The sequence below is a fragment of the Etheostoma spectabile genome, chromosome 6, assembly GCF_008692095.1.
Source record: "Etheostoma spectabile isolate EspeVRDwgs_2016 chromosome 6, UIUC_Espe_1.0, whole genome shotgun sequence".
Lineage (NCBI taxonomy): Eukaryota > Metazoa > Chordata > Actinopteri > Perciformes > Percidae > Etheostoma > Etheostoma spectabile.
The window spans coordinates 8,753,910-8,754,110 of NC_045738.1; the positions used below are offsets into that span (position 1 = coordinate 8,753,910).

The window sequence follows — 201 nt, forward strand, 5'->3', positions numbered from 1 at the left end:
TTGTGAACACAAGGAGACAGTTTCCACACCACAGAATAGTACAGAAAATGCCCAACTGGAAGCTCTCTACAGACGTTTTTTTATACAAACTGGATGTTGATACAAAGTCATAACAAAGTCGATGTTGTCAGTTTATCTCATTCGGTCTTGGAATCTCTGCCCGCTCTGCCCCCAGAAACATCCTGTGCCTTTCACAAGGAC

General features: G+C 43.3%; 1 protein-coding gene across 4 annotated transcripts in view; it reads left to right on the plus strand.

Annotated features, from left to right (window-relative positions):
- The window catches only part of tmem67 (transmembrane protein 67), a 10,809-nt gene that overhangs the window by 5,624 nt on the left and 4,984 nt on the right, over window positions 1-201 (plus strand). The window lies entirely within an intron of this gene.